The 14112-nt window shown below is 30.8% G+C and overlaps 1 pseudogene; it reads left to right on the forward strand.

The window, feature by feature from the left end:
- Positions 1-258: 258 nt before the first annotated feature.
- Positions 259-1639, forward strand: LOC127716344 (toll-like receptor 4; annotated as a pseudogene).
- The last annotated feature ends 12473 nt before the right edge of the window (positions 1640-14112 follow it).

Below are 14112 nucleotides of genomic sequence, written 5' to 3' on the forward strand. Positions count from 1 at the left end.
ATCGGCATTTTTTTGGTAATAATTGACACACATTTTCATTTCAGAAATATGGTAAATACACTTATTAATTTTCTCGTATTTTTTATACTTAGAATGGAAGTAAACGGACAGTTGAAAACCACGTGTTACTTTAAACAAAATGTCGATGTCTCGGCATAAGTTTCATTATGAACAATAATGCTGCAATCAGGTTTGCGAGCAAAACAATCTCCTGACGAAACAAAGTCTAAATCACATTTTTCATTTTTATCTATTCCAAAAAAAATTAAAACAATTCATTTTAGTGCATTCTATCTTCGATATGAACTACAAGGAGTAAATGTTTCTAATAATATGCTAGAATATGCAGATTTGAGTCATTGAGTTTGAAACATTTTCTATTCATGGATAGGTCCACTACTAACATTTAAACATTTGCACCATTTAGATTTGTCTAATAACTTATGTTCGAATGTGTCAAATGTATTTTGTAAAAGCTTCCCGAATTTGAAAACATTACTTTTACAAAATAATCTACTTGGATTCGTTCTGCCCGAGGACACTGATTAGAAAATAATGCAGCATATTCTGTGTCTTCAATGCGTCGATTTTACAAAAATTCCAAGCTTACAATATAATATTTTTAGATCTCAGCTAAATTTGGTTGACATAAATTTAGGAGAAAATATAATGGACAATATTGCCTTCCAAATCAATCACATGAAAAATCTAACAAATTTGAACTTATCAAACAACAAAATTTCTAGTTAAGACGAAAATGTTCGTAATCAATTAGAAGATGTGTATAAGGTAAACAACAAGTTTTCATTAGATTTTAGTGGGAATCCGTTGAAATGCACTTGCGGCGCAAAAAACTTTATAGAATGAATTACAACGACGAAAATAAAGATTCACAGTGAAAACAAAACGTACGGTGTAAGGAATAGTGCAAATCGAGAATCATTAGGGAAGTCAAGTAGAATTTATGAAGAGTTTCAGATGGAAGTAGCATCATTAGTCGTTTTTCTTTTCGTTTTAATTTGGGGCATGGCTTATCGCAATTAGTGGCGCTTGCGATATATGTATTACATAGTCAAAAATAAATATCAAGTGCAAAATAAAGGAAACTACGACAATGACAGCCAATATGAGTACGATGCTTTTATATCCTACGACAACAACGATAGATTTTTCGTTCATGACAACCTTTTACATTGTTTTGAAAGCGAGGCTGGATTGAAGCTGTGTATCCATAAAAGAGATTTTCTACCTGGAAATGACATCGCATAAAACATCACATAATAAATTATGCAATTCACAACAGCCGACAAGTGGTCATTATGATGTCACATAATTATCTGGATTCGTACTGGTGTATGTTTGAATACAACATGGCAAAAGTGGAAAGCATTTATTCCAGAAATGAGGAAAGCGTATTATTTCTAGTATTTCTAGAGAAAATGGCACCAAAAGATTTACCAATGATGGTTTTAAAATAGTTCAATCCAACTCTTATATCGAATACCTAAACGATCAATTTGGTGACACAGTGTTTTGGAATAAATTAAGGGACGTTTTATCGCAGTAACCATTTTCTCTTGCTTTCCACGATCAACTACTAACTAAAATACTAAATACAAACATAGTTAAGGTATACTTGCACGTGTATATTCATTGTATGCTTTTATCCAGATAAGCTTTGTAGCAATTAACATTTACATTAAAGGATATTCATTTTTTTGCAGTAGTTTGATGGAATTTAAAACAACTAAATGTACAATACATGGATGCCCATTGGAATAAAAATTTTTGAAACACAAAGATAACAAAAGAAAAGCGAAGATACTGAAGGGATGTAAGATAGGAGATTTTTTTATAAAGCGTCATTATAGATACAATTTACTTTCATTGTCAAAAATTAAAAAAAAAATATTTGTATTCGATATGATATACTATGAATCACTATTTTCGATTGATATCAATTTTTTTTTTTTTTTTTTAATTTTTTTTTTTTCATCTTAAAATATCTTTATTGCACTTTTCTTTGCTGTATTGACAAATTACTCGACCTACAGCAGTTGGCCGAGTATCCCTGTGAATTAATCACTGAATAACCAGGGAAATTACCCAGTGAATTCATATTTATAAATAGTTAGTTAGTTTTACAACTCATACTTAATACAAACATTTTTGGAAAATACATGATCGCATGATTACGGAAAATGTACAGTTTTGTCCGGTTTTGTTTCTAAGTATTAGAACTTTATGATCATTGACCTTAACCTTTTGTAAAGAACCGTTAATCAGTTGTCCTGATGAATTCATGCGTCTTATTGATTGTTCTCGCAAACAGCTTAAACTTTAATTAAATATTGGAAATGGTAAGTCTTGGAGTCGTAAGTTAGTTTCAACATTCTGATTGAGCCGTCATGTAATAAATTATGCGGATATGAGTTTGGAGACAACTACTGTACTTTCGTTTTCAGTAAGCATGCTGTTTTAATTTCTTACCACGTGTTCAGATCTATTTAATGCATAAATGATGAGATTTTACACAAGGTTTCGTATATCTGAAAATAGTATATTTCTAGCTATTCATGATCATATGTATCTTTTTATATCATTTAAAAATTTACTTTTTTTAGCATTAATGAATTTGTTAATTTCGTATGTATTCAAAAATTCATTTCTGAAAACTGCATAAGCATCTAAACTTTTTTGTTTATAATTTGATATATGAGTACTTTTATGAATTGAATAGATTAAGATAGTTAAGAAAAGATTTATATCATGATACATAGGATCATGTATTTTATAGCCCAAAACTAAAGTTTTTATATTAAATATATGTGACCCTATCTTTGTTTTGCTTACAAGCGCATATACTTTATTCCAAAATTCATGAAAGTATTGACATTTGAGAAAAAATGTTCGTAGTCTTCAGTCAAATTACACAGGACACACATACTTGTATCTTCTATGTTCCATTGTTGTAGTAATTGTTTACATGGGAGGATGTAATGGAGCAATTTCCATCTTAACATTTTATATTTGTTATTTATTAAATAAGAAAAAGTATATTGAAGCATGTTACTTATTGGAGTGATTGATTCTAGCTTGAAGACGTTTTTCCATTTAAAGAATCCTATAGGTCTCTCGTCATTCTTGATATTTAAATGGTTGTATATTTCTTTAGATAACATATTTTCAATTAGTTTAGTTGTTCTGTTAACAGTCAATGACAAGTTTAAATTTGTTTTTACCGAAGTTTTCATGGATATATCAGATTTTAATGTATTTAGCCATTGTTTTGGAATTGAATTTTTCAATTTTGAAAGTTCTGAGATCCAATTAGGTTTAGAGGTTAATTTCTTTAATATAACTTTTTGTGAAATATGCGCTTTATAATCAATAATATCATTGATGTAAATAATACCATCTTTTATCCAATTAAGATAAACTAAATATTTTCCTTTAAATTTTATATTTTTGTTACCCCACAACATTTGCTGCCTAATATTTTTAAAGTTTGTGATTGGTGTGGTACTTGTTGGTGTATTATTTGTTTTGTACCAGCTTTTTAATATGTTCAAGTAAAATGAGGGTAATGTGTTACTTAAATTGGATATTGAGTTTATGCTGTCTTGCATCATATGAAATATAAGGTTTTTTTACCAAATTTGTTAAAATAATATGTTGGAATGACTTTCCAATTAGCAAATTCCTTTGTAGTTAATCGTTTAACCCATGAAATTTGTAATGCATTTAAGAAATTATCAATGTCTGTCATTTTCAGACCCCCATTTGTGTGAATTTTGCTAAGTGTTGAACGTTTAACTTTTTCTTGTTTATTGTTCCATATAAACTTATATATAAGTTTTTTGAAGTCTTTTATGTAGATTTGGGGAATGGAAACAACCGATGCTAAAAAAGTAAGATTGGGTAAGATAAGTGACTTAACAACTGTTATTCGACCTATCATTGTTAAATTTCTTCTTTCCCAATCGAATATTAATTTTTTTGACTGTTTCATTATTTTTTCAATGTTTAATTTGTCACATTTGTCTTTATCTAACCCAAAGTAGACACCTAAACTTTTTATTGGTTCTTTGCTCCAGTGTATATTTTCAATTTTTTCTTTACAATGTTTGAGTCTACCCAACCATATACCTTCTGTTTTAGTTTTATTGAGTTTTAAACCAGAAAGTGTTCCGAATATTTCTATTAGGTTTAATGCTAGGCTAATTTCATTTTTAGAATTAAGAAAGAGAGTTGTGTCATCAGCCAATTGGGAAATTTTTAGACTATGCGTTTTTTCATCAAGTTTAATTTGAAAACCTTTAATGTTAGAATCTTGTCTTACTCTACAGGCCAGGATTTCAACTGCTATAACAAAAATTAGAGAACTTAATGGACATCCTTGTTTTATCCCAGGGTGAAGACTGTAGGTTATTGAGATCCAGCCGTTATTCGTCAGACACCCTTTAGTATCATTATATAAAGTTTTAACCCATTTTAAGAAGGAGTGTGGTAATCCAAATTTTAATAAGGCTTCATACATGAAGGGCCATTCTAAAGAATCAAAGGCTTTGGAAAAGTCGATGAACAATAAAACTCCATCTATATGAAATTTTTCTGAGTAATCTATAATATCTTGAATCTGGCGAATGTTAAAACCTATGTAGCGATTTTTTATATAACCGTTCTGATCACTATGAATAATTTTGGACAACACCACTTTTAACCGTTACGCTAAGGCATAGGCCATAAGCTTAGTATCTACATTCAATAAAGTTATTGGCCTGTAGTTATCTAATGATAATGGATCGTTTTTTTTATATAAAAGGGAAACAACACCAATTTTTTGGAGAGTTGTCATTTCTTCTTTTTGATAACATCTATTAAATACTTTCACTGCAGATTCTTTTAGGTTTGACCAAAAAGTACGGTAAAATTCTACACTTAGACCGTCTAGTCCAGGGGATTTATTCAGTTTCATATTGAATATAGCATTTGTGCATTCTTCTATTGTTAGGTTACCGACCAATGGTTGACTATCATTATTGGATAGTGAGTGATCTATCTTTGTTTCGCTAATATATTTTTTTATTTCAGAAGGGTCTGGTTCAGTACTTTTATACAAGTTTTAGTAGTAATTTTCCCAAGAATAAGTATATCTGATGCGTCTGTAACTATATTACCTTGATCATTTTTAAGGGCAGAAATAGTTTTTTTTTGTTTGTCTTGATTTTTCAAGACCCAAAAAGTATTTTGTATTTTTCCCCTTCTTCTGGCCATCTGACTCGGGACCTAATTTGTGCACCTCTAGTTTCCTTTATGTATAAATTTTGTAAATTGTTTTCTACATTATTTATTTCTATTTTATAATTTTCTGAATTACTTGATTTTTCATATAAGCATTTTAACTTCTTTTCTAAAATTTTTATTTCATTTTTACTTTCAGCAGCCTTTTGTTTGCAGTATGCAATGGTAACCTCCCTTACTTCAGTTTTGAAAATGTCCCAAGTAACTCTAGGATCATTATTTTTGGTGAGTATTTTTTCTTTATGGGTGTCTAAAGGATTAATTATTTCTTTGTATTTTTCATCATTCATTATGCTATTATTTATCTTAAAAAAACCTTTGCCTTTATTTTGAGCTTTAAGTCTTATTTGTATTGAGATGGCTTGATGATCTGTATGTGAAATTAGTGCAGGTCTTATGTCTGCTGATATTATATGAGGTCTTATATCTGGGCTTATTAGAAAAAAATCAATTTTGCTTGCGACATTTATATTGCTTTTTCTTCTCCAAGTAAACTGACTGGTGTTTTGATTTAGTTCTCTCCATATATCAATAAGTTTATGTTTTTTTATTAGTTGTTTTAAACTATTGACAGGTTTATTTTGATTATTACATATAATGCTTTTTCTATCATATGATGTTAAAGTTTCATTCATGTCACCCCCATTATGATTATTCCTAAACGGTTATTATCAATGATATTATTTAATGTTTTGAAAAATGAGTTTCTGTTTCGACGAGTATTTGGAGCATACACATTCAGTAGTGTAAAGATATTACAATCAAGTTCTATATTAACGAGTATTATTCTTCCATCATTATCTCTAATTTCATTGATAGTTTTATGTTTAATGTTTTCTTTGATTAGTATTGAGACCCCTCTTGATTGAGAATTTCCGAAACTGTGGTAAAATTTGCCTTTTATCTCATTGTTTATGACATCTTCATTTTTCCAATAAAATGTGATTCTTGTATGAATAAAATATTACACTTTTGATTTTTGCACCATAGGTTTAGTCTTACTCTTTTTCTTTTTGCCCTAAGCCCTGACAGTTTAAGGAACATATATATAGTTTTTCACTCATAATAGATGTAATTAATTATGATAAATATATGTTGTGCACAAAAAAAAAAAATATAAAAAAAACAATCTATTGAACTAGAGCTTGACACTTTCTTTTTTGCATTGTTTATATATGTTAGTATTCATTTCTATATTCCACATGTCTTTAAAAGTATACAATATAGACAATAGTTTTAGCATATCAAGTAGATAAGTTGAATACATATATAAAGTATGCAGATTCATTTCTGAATTACATAATATCATAAGTTTAATAACAACAACTTCAATGACAATGAACATTATGTTGTATGATACATAGTTATCGATATAAGCGAATAACAGGAAAATAAAGTATACCTGTTATTTTTAACCTGCTTGTGTTTGAAAGAAATTTTCAATCTTATTATTGTTACTTTAATTTTTAATTTCTGGTTAAATCTGTTGTTTGGCAGAGATATTGCATTGTGCATTTGCACTAATTTACTGTTTGGAGTTTCATGATACATAAATAGGAGCGATTTTAATTTTGTTTTGTGACGACTGTGATTTTGGATGTGAAGTAGAAGCATAATGCCACGAATGATATGACAACTTAACCATGTTAATTGGTTTTTCCTATTCTGTGTGCTCAACCATTTTAGTGCGTTTTTGAATATCCAGTGAAAACTGACGAAGAATTGCACAAGAAGATGGAATATTCGTGCAATGTTTGAACTAAATTAGTTGGGATTTAATAGACATGATAGCCTTGGATTCATGACATTATTTAATTTGTGGTAGTGAGAAAATTTGTTGCTAGAATTTTTCTGCTCTAATCGGAATATCTTTGCATATGAAACTACTGATGTGTCATAATTTTTTGTTGATATAAACTTTATGTTGAAGTTTTCATTTACAAAACATTTGATAGATGTGTTCCAATTTTTAAGATAACTCCTAGCTAGTAGTTAGGGATTTTGTTTTTCATAAAGTGAATCGTGACGTTTTAAAAAAGAAATACCATTGATTATCAAGAATAAATGACATGTATATCTATAATTGTGTTTAACTCTTTCATTGGAATATGTATAATCTACTATTATACCATATCCGTTTTTTTGTTTATTTTTTATAATATAAGTAAAAAAAAATAAAAAAAAGACAAAATAACATATATAAATTTGCATACACACATGATTATTTAAAAGATATTGGGGACTTTTGACAACAACAAAAAAAGGGGGGGGGGATTTAAAACTACTGTTTATTTGTTTGTTTTAGTAAACTACATTAACTTGTATTGATGTTGACTTCCAATGAGTTAATGCCCTTTTGGTTTTTGAATAGGGACGGATCGTTCATGTACTTTATCAGTTGGTGTCGTTGCTTAACGCTTTTCACTGCGAGAGTCTGGTGTAGCTGCACTAAATTGAAACATCGTTGTCTGTTTGTTTGATTTTTTCCCGTTAACTTCTTCAGATTTTTTCTTTTTTTTTGTTGATTTTTTTTTCTTTCTTGGGGTTTCCGCTTCATCCGAAATATTGTTGGTTTTATTTTCGAAGGAAAATGTTGATTTTGTAATTTTCTTCAGGGCCTTTCCTAGTACACTCGATACTTCTTGAGGATTTGTGTTTGTTGTAGTTAATTGTGAGGTGGCTTGTGTTCTAGTGTTGACTTCTGTAAGTTAGTCAATAGACTCAGTGTTTGATCCATCACTGTCTGTTTCACTTTCAGATGAGGTTTTGCTTTTGTTTTCGTTAAACATGTTGTTACTTTCCTCTTTGTGAACATCAAAGCTTGGACAATCTGCCTGCTTATGACCTGGGCACTTACACATCTTACAAACCCAATCGTTCTGACAATCCCGAAATTTGTGACCATTTTGTAAGCATTTGTTGCAGTAAGGTTGTCATTTGATGATGTCATTTGGTCTTTATGGAAGACCATGGCTCTATATTTGCCTATTTGAATGGTTCTTGGTAGGTTTTTTTTTAATGGGTCACAAAGAAGAATGCGGTCGCCCGTTTGGCAATTTATTAGCAACCCATCCACACGAAGCCTTTCTTTGAATATTTTGTGCACATTACAGTTGCCTTCATTTTCAATTGCTCTTAAGATCTGACCATCATCAGCTGAACAAGGGACGTCTTTTACTCGAACACGTAAGTAGAAGGGTGTAGAATATTCGCTTGTTCTTGGGTTACTACTGTATATGTTGATAAGCTTGCTACGTACAGCAATGTTGTTAGTGACTAGAGTTTCTCTGTCAATATCAGAGTCTGGGTATATGCGCCACATACCTCTGACACGCTGTAGACCTTTCAGATGGCTCATTGGGATACAGGAGTTAATGGATTTGTAAAGTTCGATGTGAGTAAGGTATTGGTCTTGACTTGGTCTCACATCGCCGAAGAGGTCGGTTTCCAAAATAAATACTGGTTTTACTGAACTGAGCGTTTCATCAGGATTGACAGAAGGCTCACCATTCAGATAGTGTTTAGGTATTAGACCTGCTTTAACGGCGTCTGTATAAGCCTTGGGTAAGTTTGTGTTCTTACTGATGTCACTGCCATTTTGTTGTATACTTGCGGTTGCCATATTGTATTTATTGTTTTACAACGAGATTTTGTCTGAAATGCACATTCAATGAAATAATTGCATTAATTGCACAGTACCTCACTTTGGTAAGATTGATTTGTCAAAAAAAAGTTTGTTGATATCTTCTATACACGTTGAAATCGTTTTTTTTGTAAGAGCTCAAAATTATCCTTGGATTAGCTTGAGGCCGCTTACGATATCAATTTTCATGTACTTTATGGGTATAGATTCTTCATGAATTTAACTTTTCAACGAGATATAAATTGATCATAGGATTGTATGCAAACTTTTGGAAAAACAACGAAACCAAATATCAACTAAAATATGTGTTTTTATCAATCCACGAAAATTTGTTCCCACGAAAATTGGTACTCACGAAAATAAATGAATCCACAATAATAGGCTATAGGAATATAGCTCAGGAAGTGCTTTTCGTTCAGTTTCTAAACTCGTTTGTTTTTTAATATGTTTCGATAAAGTATGTTGATAATATAATAATTCATTTTTCATCATTAACAAGTAATTCTTATTAATTTAATGAACAATTACTTTGACAACTTCTTAATACTGACATCAATATTATATTTGGCAAGTAGTGATTGCTGAAATAATTTTTGTATCCATTATCGAATATTTGATGTTCACAAAAGTTGTAGAATACTAACTTCAGCTTATATGAAATTTGTAATGACATTTTATAGTTAAGATGCTATGTCAATAAATTAGACTCCAGAATTTACTTATGTTTATTTGAACAAGGTGATATTTTTAATATTGAATTTGTATGATACTCGATACACTGCAGTGTGCTGGAATGTGATCTTATTAGTTTTTTTATATCTTTCAATCGACCATTTTACTATACAAATATAAGTTTACAGATAATACTAAGCAATGTACGTATTTTATATCAGAGTATATTGTACGGTTACCATATTTTTTGCGAGCGAACGGTTATTTTTAAATTCTTGTTTACGTTACAGTACATAATTTTGTGTGTGTACATGTGTACAAAGTAACTATCGTAGTCTTAGATGTATGATATTTTATAAGTTGGTATTGACTTTGAACTAGCTGTCAGTAACTTCTACTACTCCCAGATATTTAACTAGTGTTTTTTGTTTTTGTGGGGTTGTATAAATACCCTGCCTCGGCCGGTCTGTGTTTCTGTTACTTATCCTTCTTCTTTATATCGATCTGATGAGTAAAGCCCATTTCAACTGTTTTTTTTATATATAAAAAAAGAAGATGTGGTATGATAGTTTGTTCTTATGTTGTACTGTTTCCCCACTGCCCCAGGTTAGGGGTCGGGTTGGCGCCTTCAAACTAGTTTAACCCCGCCACATTCTGTATGTGCCTGTCCCAAGTCAGGAGCCTGTAATTTAGTGGTTGTCGTTTGTTGCTATATATCATATTTGTTTTTTTTTCATTATTTTTTACATGAATCAGGTCGTTAGTTTTCTTGTTTGAATTGTTTTACATTTGTCAGTTCGGGGCCTCTTATAGCTGACTATGCGGTATGGATTTTGATCATTGTTGAAAGCCGTACGGTGACCGATAGTTGTGAACTTCTATGTCATTTTATCTCTTGTGGCGAGTTGTATACCACATCTTCTTATTTTTATATCAGTTGTGTTTTTCTATTTTGTTTACCCTTGTGTACTTACTATATACGGTAAATACTATCAACTTCATAAGCATTTTGTTCACTTCATTGTCAAATTAGAAACTTACTATCTACTTCACCTTTTCTGTTTGCGTCTTTGTAAGATACATTTGTATGTTTGTTTAAATTTTTTGTCAGTTATTTTGTATATCTGTGATTGTTATTTAACACAGTTTTGGGTGCTGAATCCCAATTATTGTCACAATAACATTTTATGACTGTTAAGGTTGCTTACCCCATTTTGTAAATATCATGCTTGGAAATATAAACAACTGTAATGCAAGTTGGACGTTAAGCTAGCTATAAAACCAGGTTTAACCTACCACTTTCTTCGGAAAATGCATATACCAAGTCAGAACTAGGGCAGTTTTTTTTCACTTGTTCCGTTGATTGAAAACATTTGATTTTGTCAGTTTTCTTGGACTTCCACTTTTTGAATTTGACTTGGAGTTCGGTATTTTTATGAAACTTTTTGTGAGACAGGAAGTTGTTTTGAGTAAACCGAAATTGATTAATCATCTATTTGTTTCACGTATAAATATACATATTTTGGGAATCAATGAAAGATTAGACACCAAAAGTTACATTTTCAACCGGAAGTTAATATTTTCAAATCAAAAGGTGTGCATTTGAGGTGGAAAGACTAAACAATTTTGTTAATAGAATATTTATTTTTGTCTGTCTTTTGCTCTGTACCGAATATTACCGTTTTCCGCGAATGAATTCATTACAACATGCAATATCGTCTGACATTATAAATATATATTATCAAGATATCGGATCATGAAATAAGTTTCCATCAATTGTCTATGTCACAGTATATTTTCCATGTCATTATCACAAAGCTACACCAATGCATAATTTCGTACAAATTCTACAACCGAAATGGTTCGAATTTGCGCGGTTTCTAGCTATAAATATTTAAAAAAGTATATATGACATACTTTCATTTTCAAGAACAAACTCTATCAATGACTGGAAATCTACGACATTAAGTTATTTATTACTATAGTTAAGAGGCTGTTGTTTTCTTAGTTAAGGTTTGTTCTTGATTCATGTATTTTACTTAACCCAGAGAGTCCAAATAATTTATCTCTTTTAAAATTTTGCATTGTGTTCACCGTCGGATTTTTGTACTTTGGAATGTTGAGTGATCATACAACATTCATTTAAAAAAATATTCATGCAGAAATAGTTACAACTTATTTAAGTAAAAAGTTTATTACAATTATGAATATTTTTGATAAACGAAAGTGTCTATTTTTTTAATAAACTTACTCGGAACACATGTTCGGGTTGCCTCGACTGATGAGAATCCCAATTGACATACACACGTATCTTCTGTTGAATCATATAAAGAATTTGTTAATTGGACATGGTAAACCTATACATGAAAAAATGTATTCTTTCTCAGTTACATATCCGATATTTGAAAGAATGAAAATTATCCTTATTACTTTCATGCGTCCTAGAAGCTTTTCTGAGTTTAACCTTTCAACCTAAGCTCGAAACTACAAAACCTTTATTAGGCTAGATTGTCTAATGTTTAATGAGTAAAACCTGTAACATTGTTAAAAGATGTTCATGGATAATACACGAGCGCCACAAATCAAACGCAATTAGAAAGGAGTACATTGTACAAATGAACAAGAAAGAAAACACGTAAAAAAAAAATCTAGTCTGACATAAAGAAAGCATGATTGCCCTGTCGACTCTGAAGGTGGTTTACCGAGGAAAGTTGGAATATCATTATGTTTAACATAGAAAACATGGAAACACAGATGACTTGTCATTATGCATAGGAGTAAAACTGGACACTTTATCCGAAGGGATTAAGGCTGTTTCTTCGTGAATTCAGAAGCGCATTCAAAATTTACGATGTACAATGAGCTCATGTGTTTTTGACTTGTCAAAAAGCCGGGGTTATCTGAATAACATTCACAATTTCAAGAGGCCTGAAACACTTCCGTAATTTATGCAAAAAACATATTGGTTGTTATCATTATTGATATTGCTAACCACAGCCTATTCAAAGCAGTAACAACAACTTCCAAAATGATGTAGAATTTGCTAGTACAGGTTTAGATGCCAGCAGAATTAGCAATATTTTCTAATAAAAATCTTTGATGAAAACTATACCCGTTTACTTCAACGATAAAGCTACACCTTTCATTTCATACATCTACACCAAACTATTGCTTCCAAGTTTTCAACAACAAGAAATTATTAGAGACATTTACGTTTCTGATGAAGGTAAATCGAGAAACAAAATAAAAAGAACACTTTGAAAATTTATTGTGTCCGAATCACACCTCAGGACCCACAAGCACCAGAAATGGCAAAGTTAATAAATTTACAATATACAAATATAGTCCCATTGCGCTACCACACTATTGGTATCGTAAGCGTGTTAGTTTCCAAACATTTTCGTATTATGGTTGTTCATCAACATTTGAGGTTAATCTTGTACCAACTCTGTGTTAGCCTTATTGTAGATATCAAAAACCATTTAATATTTTCTGTTTTAATCTTCATAAACAGTAAATAAAACATTTAGGACGTATTTTCTGTTAAAAAAAACACATTTACCCGCGCTTTACACACTATACGTACGTCTCAATCCAACATGTCTGAGCTCACATAAAGATTGTTTACATCAAGAAATATCTACTATATGAAATTCATATCGGTACACTAGCATGCAGATATCTTAATACAAATGAACGATGCATTTTAAGGAAATGTACGTGTTAAGTGTTTACACAGCATTATCAAACTGGTTTAATGCAGTGTATTTTGCTTTAATAAAAGTACATTATTTGACCTTTTCATTTATTTTTGTTTTTAAACTAAATACAATGACATTTTACATTTTAAGCCATATGATTTTTTTTTCACTCGATGAAACAAGGACGCACTCGAAAAAACACGGACACATCAAAATTAATTTACTCTCAAAAATATCATTTTCAATACAAAAACAAGAATGTGTGTAAAGTGTATATCTAAGTATATATATTCTTATATATATAATCTTTCAATCAGTTTAATTGAAGTCTGGAGCTGGCATGTCAGTTAACTGCTAGTAGTCTGTTGTTATTTATGTATTATTGTCATTTTGTTTATTTTCTTTGGTTACATCTTCTGACATCAGACTCGGACTTCTCTTGAACTGAATTTTAATGTGCGTATTGTTATGCGTTTACTTTTCTACATTGGCTAGAGGTATAGGGGGAGGGTTCAGATGTCATAAACATGTTTAACCCTGCCGCAATTTTGCGCCTGTCCCAAGTCAGGAGCCTCTAGCCTTTGTTAGTCTTGTATTATTTTTAATTTTAGTTTCTTGTGTACAATTTGGAGTTTAGTATGGCGTTCATTATCACTGAACTAGTATATATATTTGTTTAGGGGCCAGCTGAAGGACGCCTCCGGGTGCGGGAATTTCTCGCTGCATTGAAGACCTGTTGGTGGCCTTCTGCTGTTGTCTGTTCTGTGGTCGGGTTGTTGTCTCTTTGACACA

This window comes from Mytilus californianus, unplaced genomic scaffold (assembly GCF_021869535.1).
Source record: "Mytilus californianus isolate M0D057914Y unplaced genomic scaffold, xbMytCali1.0.p SCAF_9, whole genome shotgun sequence".
NCBI classification, from domain to species: domain Eukaryota; kingdom Metazoa; phylum Mollusca; class Bivalvia; order Mytilida; family Mytilidae; genus Mytilus; species Mytilus californianus.